An 8,822-nucleotide genomic window follows, 5' to 3' on the forward strand; every position below is an offset into this window, starting at 1 on the left:
GGCTTATGAAAAGATGCTTCGCTGGACACCTAATTTCCAGCAGAGTCAGAATTTCAGAAAAGATTTTAAGCATCAACTGCTTGAACTAGTCTAATGGAATGTGGGCGACTTTTCCTGAACTATGGTAGATTAAATCTCTAATAAAAAAATATATTCACAGAAGAGAAAAATTAGCAAACAGCCTCTGAAGAGGCGACGGATGCATTGAGATGCATTTTGTTTCTCATAGCTCTGTAAAACCGATGTAATATTCAAAAATACTTAAGAACTTACTGATGGAAGCAGCTGGCAAGTGGGAAGGGTGGGATGTTAGATGATGAGGTGCCTTACTGTGGGAATTGAGAAAAAAAGAAAAAAAAGAAAATAAAAGAGAGATGACCAATATGGAATCATAGTTTTAACCCTCTCACTTTGGAGAAAAACTCAGCAAGAAATAGGACATCAAAGGGAGGGAGGGAAGAAGGCAGGAGGGATGAATGTGAACCTAGAGCTGATGAAAGAGAACATCCTTTTTGCTCCACGTGGGAGAAATGTGAGCAATGCGGCTCACAACAGTCAACGGCCCCAACTCCAAGGCCAATCTGAATTTAGGATTATCATCAACCAGTAAATTAATTTCCTTTCTACTCATCTGCTGCAAAGACAGGGTTCTAGATACCTGCCTTGTAGTGCTCTGGGAGAATGAATATTCTCCTGCAAGCAAACGTTAGACTTGCTAAGGTTTTCCCAAAGACACTGAGCGAATGAGTTCACTGAAACAACCAACTTAAAAAAATTGATAATGCTTTAGAGCCCCTACTGTTTTATTCAGATATGTGACAGTTAAACCTAGTTCACACTATGTTTATGCAGAACAGGTACAGAAAGTCAGATTAGCAAGTCAAGATGGTTACATATTGTATTCTATTACACTACTCTAAATTAACTGATTTTTTTTTCTCCTTCAGCAAATCCTCTTTTGTTACTTCCCAAAACTAAAAGCAGTTCAGTACTAACAACTCCCCACAGCACTCCACTGAAAGCTTATTTATAAAATATAAGTGAAGACTCTATACAAGAATTAATCAATGTGTGTGGGAGAAAGCTTACGTCTGACATTTCTTAAAACTGTAACAGTTCCAAGAAAAATATTTGTTAAACTCTGGGCTGTGCATCTGTATACCGTAGCTGAAAGAAAATGGAACGAAGTAAAAACACTGATACTTTTTCTTCTCTTCTTCAGCAGAAATACATCAAACGCTACTTCAAGATCCAAGCAACTTGGGCCAGAAACTAAATCAGACAATGAAAAGAGAGAGAAAGCAATTCTTGCAATGACTGCTGATTTAATTATTCTCTTTCTGTTCCGGTGCTCTATTTTCCATTCAGAGCTGACCCTGCTTCCCAACACAGGTACTACCTCTGGATACTCTAAGGCAAATGACAAGGAGACTGACTGCAGCACAAAGGACAACTATGCAGACATCTTAATGCTCTATGTGCCCAGTCACACGAGGATAAGATCTATCCTTGGTTACAGCCCTACAGTTAAGCCAGAGAACAGCGAGACATACATTAAACCAAGCAGAATTTGGCTTAGTTTACTTAAAACTGAGATTAAAAAAGAAATCTCGATTGCCTATGTCCAAACTGTAAGGATACAAAATGTTCTAGCAACTGTAAAACACTAACTTCTAAAACTTGACTCCATTTACTGTTTTGTTTATTAACAGGTCAAGAGATAGCAGACACTTCGAAAAAGCTTTCCTTAAATTCAAGTCACAGCCCATGCTCTCAAACCCTTTCTGTCCCCTTTGGTTTCCCAAGCACCTCTGCTCATATTCAAACACTACATAATTCATTTTCACTTAGCCTTATCAGGTTGCTGAATAAGGATGTGAAAGTCAGCTGGCTGCAAGTTAAAAAATAGATTCAGTGCCTCCCTATTGCCGCTGTCACCAATTTAGCTGTTCCCATGGTAAACTTAAATCCCACCACGGGAAGCTGTATCACCTATCAGTTCACAAGCTGGGAAGTGTGGTGTATGGAGATTTGATTTAACAGATCCCAGAACTGCCTGGTTGAAGGATGTGGCAGCTGAAAGCTGGAGGCCTAAATTATTCCCTGCCTCCCTTTTTTTTTTTTGTAACTCGTATAATCTCAGGAGAACTAAGACATATGGCAGCATTTCCAAGTTGGTTTCAAAGAGATTTTGATTTCCCACTTACTTTCTCTAAGTGTGAATTACCTAAGAAGGTGTCAGAAGTTCCTCGAAAAAATCCTTTTAACGCTGGTTGTCTTTAGAAAAAGGGTTTCTAGAGAAAAGCTCCTACTTTTTTTTAGGAAAAAAAAAAAAGATTGTGACAGCTCTACAGCTGAAACCTCTGACTTGACTACCCATATGACACACCACTGCACTCATGAAATAGTTTTTTACAATTGTTTCAATTCAGAAAATAATGAAGCTTCCTCGTTAATACAGAGACGAAAAAAAAACAATGCCCTAATAAGAAGATCATCCTCCAGAGTAGAAACTTTACTATGAAAATTGCATATGTTAGAGCTAATTGTATCCTTCTTCCTTCAGTACATAACTATCAAAAAATCAAATATATTCTTACATGTTGAAAAGATTTCTCTGAACTTTTCTTGAATAAAACATGGTCTTTTCCATTAGCATACCAGTAGCCAAATAAAAACATGCAATGCATTTTAAGAAAGAAAGAAAGACAGACAGAAAAAAACAATTTGTTAAGGTAATTTCAACTAAATAAAGCCATGTTTATAGTCTGCCTTTTTCTTTATTTCACACCCAAGCCCAGTAAACAAAAGATTTGAGCTACAAAGAGAAAAAAACAAAACTAAAGACTGTATTTAACAAGTATAAAAGAAATGCAAGGAAACAGAAACATAGCATTTCAAGATCCAATTACTCCACAAAATATCTTAAAGTGACTCTTCACTGCTTGTCCTGGAGTCATTACAAAGTCCCCAGCAACACCACATCCAATACATCAAACTAAACCTTTTACTTGGAAAACTCATTGAATTTGAAAATCTTATACGACACAGTGAATCCAAACCAGTCAGTTGTGAGTAATAATTTTGTGATCCTCCATTTGTGAGACCACCATAACAAACTTACATTAGAAAATGCTTCTGTTAGAAAGGACAGATTTTATAAGACGCGGTGACACTGTCTGAACCCAGCTACATTAAATGTGTTTTAAATCCCCTATCCAAAAGCAGAGGTATTAAGAATAGCTGCCCGTATTCAGTAACTTGGCCCAACATGTCTGCATTGCAGCATCAGTTTGCGTGTTCTCCTACACACAAGAATATCATCTTAGTACGCACAAAATCCCTTGTTTCACGATGGCAAAAAAAGTCACAGAAATGGGCCACGAAAATTAGATGTATCTAAGCAATTTTCAGTCATCCCACACAGGACATTAGTGGGAAGAAAGCATTGCACTGAGCAAGCATTAGCACTATTCTTAGCAGCATCTAAACTTATTTAAAATAATTATTCCAGTATCTATTCCAGCAAGCAATACGAATTACACTTGTCCCTTAAACAAAAAGACACAAAAACATGAATATGATCCTCCCTCTGCATTGTATTTCTCTTTACCAGAAGCAAGGAAAACAGCATAGAAAACATTCCTGGAAACTAAGGGGGAAAATAAAACTTAGTTCAAGAGAGGCCATTTTAAACATTATGATTATTGTGCCAGAGCTGTGGGTTCGATGAAAATGGATTGTAGGTGATTTAGAAAGATGTAGAAAGCTGTATCACAGAATAAAAGTAGTAAGATCACCCTTTTACGTTGGTCTCATTGAATAGATGGAGATCAGCAGATCATTGCTGCCCACCACCAGCAGTGAAAGGGTGTGTGGCTCCACCACTGCACCAGAAGCACCTCATGATGCACGCTTTCCAGAACATGGAACCATCCAAATAAACTGACCTGGGCATTTGCAAGTTTTAAAACTAAGGGGGTAATCATGAGATGCAAGAAGCACTTGGCTTCAGACCAGTGAAGATCTCTAGTTGTAGTTATATCACATTTCTCTCTTCATTCCCACAACGTGTAACTCCATGCTGACATTGCAGAACATCACTTGTCTGGTCATGCATGCAACAAGAGGGAGAATTCCTACTAATAGCTACTGATAAGTTATCCATTTTAACATGGTGTTATACCACTGGTCCAACTATTCCAGCTTATCACTCATCTTTTTAGAGAATGCTACCTTTAAGACAGCTGTTCCCCCTCAGATAGAAACTGGGTATTGTCCTAAAATATAATGGTCTTGGTCAGGGACTGACTCTGATAAACTGGCAGGAGCTCTGAATTATATTGCTGTAAAATCACACAAAAAGAATCTATCTCTACACTTATAAAAGTAATGATTCTCAGAATAACAGCTCTTTGGAACAGGTTTTTGAGGTGCTTTGTAGCTTAGTCTTAAAATTAAAGCAAAATGTATCTCAGCAAGTGTGAGACTTCCTTAAAAAATTAAAAGAGAAGTCTTCCTTCTATGTAAAAACGAAATAACAGGTTATATTGGACTAAGCTAATAATGACTTGCTAAATTAAAAAATATTTATTTATTTATTTACATACAGCACTGTTACTTCTTTCATTTAATTCTAACCCCTGAAAAATAGCATTTCTCCTAAAATATTTCTTTTTTCTTCTAACACTGCCAAACACTGAATCTCCCTTTCCACCAATCCCTCGCTTTCAGAGGAACAACAGCTGGAACTGAAATGGCTGGTTTTGTCCACTCCATGGCATCTTTCAAGAATTTTTGTATTCATCATCCATGCACTGATCACAGGGACTATGCCAGCTCAAACTTTGGGAAAACAGTCCAGTAATTAAAGGAAACTTTGATAGGTAAAATTATGAAAAAGCTATATAAATAAAATGAAACGTTCTAACCTAGAATTATGCTACTTTCGGAACAACATACAAGTAAAGCTGATAGCATCAAAGCAAACAACCACTAAGGAAGAATAAGCCAATGATTTCTCCTAATAAATGCAAATTGAAAAGTCAATTGACTCACCCAGAAGTTATCCCATGTGTATATTATTATTGATATATGAAAATACATGAAATACAAATACATGAAAAAAAACCCCATATTTGGAGTATACAGTCTTGCCCTCATATCCTACTTGTCTTCATAACCAGCCAAACTTGGTTAGTACAACAACAGCAGCGTGTGTGACTGTTAGGAGTAATCACCATATCTCAGAAACAGCTTTTTTAACTTTTTCAGGTACAGTCCAAAGGGCTTTACGCAAAAGGCACAGAGACATTGAATGACACGCCTGAGGCCACTCAGAAAACTTGTGGCAGACGACTTGTGTGTGGTGCCTTCACAGTCTTCACCCGGGATTTTCTTCCCATCATTTCTAAGCACCTAGAGACCGATCTGGTGCTTACAACCAATACCAAATAATCGCTTCCTTGAATCCTTCTGCTTGATCACTAAATAAGGACATTCTGCTTTCCTGTGATTTTTTTCCCAATAGTATGAAAAATACAAAGGCCGTTAGTCCATCCTCAGTAGCTTTAAGTTTGTATCTCTGTTTCTGAAGTATATTTTAACTCTGTACCGTGTTATTTTTACAGGTTCCACCACCTCTTAGTTGGGCAGAAACTACAGACTACAACATTTCCTCCCCAATATCAATATAGGAATTAACTTACTTTCATGAGGTCCATAGTTCAAAGGTCTGTGTGCAAGATAAAGCTTCTCAGGTAGTATCTGCTTTTTATATCATAGAAAGGACTTTAGAAAAATACAAATAAAAAAGCAGAAGCTAGCACAAGACCAATAAAAGAAGCAGGGGATATCATCTAATCATTAAAGCGCTGAACACAGAAAATGAGTTAATGCAGAAAACAGAAGAAAACTGATGACTGCTTAAAGCAAGGACTGGCACCAAAAATCTTTTGATACCACTTATCTTGAGGATGACCACTATGATCTTCTAAATACCCATTTTCTTTTCATCTCAGCATCCTAAAAATTGAGCCATATTCAATAAAATATTACGGATTTTAAGAAGTACATTACTATGGAGTCTGAATAAAAAGCAGAAATCTATTTATAACAAACTATCTATAAAAGTTACGATTTCACTAACACTGACTTGGTCATGACTGTCCCCTTCCTTTTTTCCCCCCTTATCTAGGGCTAAGAAAACAGTGTCTATAAAAGCTGGCAAGACTTTTCTATATAATTTACAATGTAGTAGGTAGGCAGGCAGATAGATCAATCAACTTTTTAAATCTAGTGCATTCAGTTTACTGTGAAAGGAGATTTTTTTTCATGACAGACAAGTTCAGGATTTTCTGTTTTATTTTTGGTTATCACATCTTTCTAACAGATAATGATTCATTCACTAGTCTTCAAAGAAAATAAGTGCACATGAATATTTTTAAGCACAGTGCCTGCATGGTTTAATGCTCATTTTATGCAGAAAGATTAAATCTCTAATGAAGTCTCAGCATTTCTGCCCACGTAACACGTACAAGGAGCTGTGGAGAGCCCTACAGCCCAAGCTGGACTCAAGTTCTGCAGAAACCAAGCTGCAAAGCAACACACAGTATGGAGACTTTGCCAGACTGGAGTGAAATTGTGTTCCTAAATGGAGCCTTCAGCACAGAGGTGTGGATGTTTGATGCACTGAAGTAAAAGTTTAGAAGGACAGGCTAAATATTTTTATTTAAGATACTTATAATGTGGCATGTGGCACATAGAGGTATGTACATAGTCAAATCTGATGTCAGAAAAGATGTACACAGTGCTGCTGTGCTCTCCACTCGCTGTGAAATTTATAATCACATCTGATGTGTCAAATTTGGAGGACTGCAAATGAAAGAAAACTCAGCATCATAGAAGCTCTCTCTTGTAAATTTTATCAATGTAAATTCTATTTTGCAAATGCCGTACTCCTTTCATTACCACCTTCTACCTGTTCTGTCAAACACAGCATAACTTTTGCACCTCTTGTACAAAATCATGACCAAGTATCCTAAGATGCAGCAACAGACAGAAGTGTTTTGTTTTTGCTGTTGCAGAAAACTCTACTCCGTGCTTGAGGTTTTTCGAGACTACGTCAGTATAATGACAGTCCACAAACCAGTACTCTGCTTCCAATTGTTGCTGAATTACTAAAATTTGGAAGTAACATTCAGAAATTTTAAGTGTAAGGAACTTCTGAGAGAGGGAAACTCCTAGGAAACATAGCCTCTGTAAAAACTAAAACAATATGTTAATGTTTAAAATCATAAAAGATAAAGAAAGGAGTCAATTATTAAAGTAGGAAGATTATAGGAGCTATAAAAATCCTGGGCATTTGAAAATCAGAGGATGCATAATCAAGGCAAACAAACCTTTGCACATGGCGGTTCAAATATCCCATCCTGCCAGGCTCCACACTGAACAAAGCTTTCAGTTTTAAGTGCAAAGCCCATATATACCCCATAAAAGATAAAATATTCCTGAAGGCTTTAGTTTATGATCCAACATGCAATTAGAAATTTCAGGACTTTGCCTTAGGACAGTAAGCCGCAGCCATGACATATTTGATCATACCTGTAAGTTGCACAATATGTTATTTTTTAATTCATGCTACTTGTTCTAGGCATGTCAAAAAATTTATCCTCAGACACTCATATAAACTTAGTTATGCTTGATACGGAAAGGTAATAGGCATGTTTTTCCAGAAAAAAACCCCAAACAAAACATTCAGACCAACTTGCAATTATTTAAATCTCAATTGCCATAGGTTTTTTCCTAATCACTTCATCGGCACAACAAAGAGATTTCTTTTTTTTCCACCTGGTCATAAATAAGTTGCCAAACTGCCTTCAAAGAATGCTATAATTTACATAGAGAGACCACCTGACAAAAATTAAACAGAGAACAATTACACATCAATTTATGAAATAAATTTTAAATTAATAAAAGCAGCTTAGAGTAGATTTAAGACACTGTGACAAAGCCACATGAGAATATAAGCCGTTTTTAGTTGCAGTGTTGCACTGTCACTTGCTTTAATGGGTGTATTTTGCTGTGTGAATTAAATGTGGAGTTCGCTTCTCAAATAGGAACTCCAAAATGAAAAGTCACATAACCCTACTGAAAAAGCTCATACCCACAAACCATTAATGAGCATATCACTGGTTTCAGGTGATTGCACTACTTTTCTGTTTAGAAGAACTCACTTAAAGATTCCCTGAAGACTTGCTCCTGAACAGCTCTATGACCTAGTTTAAAGAAAATGTAGAAGGATTATATTTTTGGCTCTTCACATCAAGGTTTTTTGGCATTTACAAACTTTGCTGAATCGTTTTGGCTGTGGTGCCTTTCCTTATCTGCCCAAGCAATACTCAGCAGTATGGAATTTGCTTCCAGTGCACACTGAAAGTGCTAGCACTTTGCAAAAACCATTATTTCTTTAGCGAAACATCTTTCATTGTGTTTTACAAAACAATTTTGAAGCCTTCTCAATACATCCACACAATGTCCATCAGCACAGGAGAAATGTACTCAAATGCATCCAAGGAAACCTCCAGAGAGGTGCGTGGCCTAAAACATGGCCTAAAAACCACTGCACGACAGAGCTCTGTGGATTAGTGAGTGAATATAAGACCTAGTGCTTCAAACACAAAGGAATGAGCACCGAGAATCAACTGCTGTTTGTCTAGAGAGGCTGACTTACTGAAGGTTTCAAAACCTGCAAAATCAATTAAAAGAATCGGGTTTTATTACTGAACATACTCTAACTCTATTAAAAGTATAAGGCAGATGAC

General features: G+C 36.9%; 1 protein-coding gene across 2 annotated transcripts in view; it reads right to left on the bottom strand.

Moving 5' to 3' along the window:
- PRKCE (protein kinase C epsilon) overlaps nt 1-8,822 on the bottom strand; it is a 295,161-nt gene that overhangs the window by 124,721 nt on the left and 161,618 nt on the right. The gene's annotated exons all lie outside the window — the stretch shown is intronic.

Source organism: Columba livia, chromosome 3 (genome assembly GCF_036013475.1).
Source record: "Columba livia isolate bColLiv1 breed racing homer chromosome 3, bColLiv1.pat.W.v2, whole genome shotgun sequence".
NCBI lineage: Eukaryota > Metazoa > Chordata > Aves > Columbiformes > Columbidae > Columba > Columba livia.